Genomic DNA, 2,010 nt, shown 5'->3' with positions numbered 1-2,010 from the left:
CGCCCCACACACCCCCCCCCCCCCCCCCCCCCCCGTTATGATTTTCAAATCTTACAGGGGGGCTCGTGTCATGGGGGCTCAGCCCCCCAAAATTCAGACCCTTGTAGCATCTACAGTATATGTAGTGTAGAGCAGTGCTTCTCAAACTATCTGATGTGTCGGACCAGCAATTTTTTTTCCAGTGGGCCAGGGACCAGGGACCAGTTCAGCCCGTGGCAGCATCTGTGTGTAACAGCGCTACGCAAATGTGCGACCGACTGTTTGTTTCTCTTTCCTCACCTCACACGACGTGACGTCACCTGGAGCGTTGGAACGTACAAACTGTGGTGCTATGACATATCAATGTTATGCTCCTGAAAATATATTTCTCTCTTTCCTGGCAACTCGCTGCGGACCGGCAACCGGTGGCTTATGGACCAGCACTGGTCCGCGGACCACCACTTTGAGAAGCATTGGTGTAGATAATAAGTGTACATAACGTAAAGAAGAGAGCTATACATCTTGTATATAATGGGGCCTGTGGTATAGAGAATAGTGTCTATAGTATTACACATGCCAGGTAATAGCATCTGTAGTGTATGTGTAACACTATAAACACTATTCTCTACACTACCTCTAAGATAATAGTGTCTATAGTGTTACATATATACGAAGTGCTTATAGTGTAGGTAGGGTAGATAAGTGTATATAATAGTGTACATACTAGAGATGCTATTATCTTAGATGTGTAACATCATAGACACTATATTTCCTTACGCTAACATCGACACTATTCTCTGCATCCCAGACACTACTGTGTACCTGGTGTATAGATCAATGCTGTATATTATTTACACTGTTATCTATACTACATACACTATAGACACTAGTATCTTACACTGTCACAGCATAGGCGCTATTCCCTGCACCACATACAGTGTCAGTCTATACTCCCCATATATCATGGTGCCTGGGGTGCAGAGAAGAGTGCCTGTAACCAACTCGGCTGGGCAATCATTTCAGCTAGGGGTTTGGAGAGCTAGTGAGGGCAGCCCTGGCCCTTAGTCACCATCTCAGGACCAGAAGTCTTGCCCCCTACCCTCTGACCTTTGCCACCAGGATTACTCCTTTTGGGAACGGGGTTTTCCATCCTGGAACCGGAAAACCCCCCACAACTGATGTACTCCAAATCTCACATCTACAATAACAGTATTTTATTTTTTAAAAGTGTATTTTTGTCTCAATTTGTGTGTTTGTGTTGTGTAGATAGAGTTGATTGCATCAGAGCTCAAAATGAAGCCTTACTTTTCTATATTGGGGAGGGGAGGGGCGTGCATGAGGTGTAGTTTCATAGTTTCTAGGGTCGGAAGGGACCTGGGCAGATCATCTAGTCCGACCGCCTGCCATGGCAGGAAAGAGTACTGGGGTCAAACGACCCCAGCAAGATGGTCATCTAACCTCCTCTTAAAACCCCCCAGGGTGGGGGCCTGCACCACCTCACTTGGAAGCTGGTTCCAGACCCTAGCCGCCCTGACCGTGAAGTAGCGCCTCCTGATGTCCAACTTGAACCTTCCCTCCGCCAGCTTGTGACAGTTATTCCTGGTCACTCCTGGCGGCGCTCGGGGGAACAGGGACTCCCCCAGTGCCTGTTGATCCCCCCTGACTAGTTTATAGCAGGCCACAAGATCCCCCCTCAGCCTTCTCTTCTGGAGGCTGAACAGATTCAGGTCCCGTAACCTTTCCTCATAGGACCTGCCCTGCTGTCCCTTGATCATGCGAGTGGCCCTCCTCTGGACCCTCTCGATGCTGTCCACATCCCTCTTAAAGTGCGGCTCCCAGAACTGGACGCAGTACTGCAGCTGCGGCCTGACCAGTGCCGCATAGAGGGGGAGGATCACCTCCTTGGTCCTGCTTGAAATGCATCTGTGGATGCACGACAAGGTACAGTTGGCCTTCCTAGCTGCCTCCCCACACTGCCGAGCCATGTTCATCTTGGAGTCAATAATGACTCCAAGATCCTTTCCCCCCTCC

The sequence above is a fragment of the Alligator sinensis genome, unplaced genomic scaffold (assembly GCF_000455745.1).
Source record: "Alligator sinensis unplaced genomic scaffold, ASM45574v1 scaffold1950_1, whole genome shotgun sequence".
NCBI classification, from domain to species: Eukaryota; Metazoa; Chordata; order Crocodylia; family Alligatoridae; genus Alligator; species Alligator sinensis.
This window is presented reverse-complemented; position numbering follows the sequence as displayed.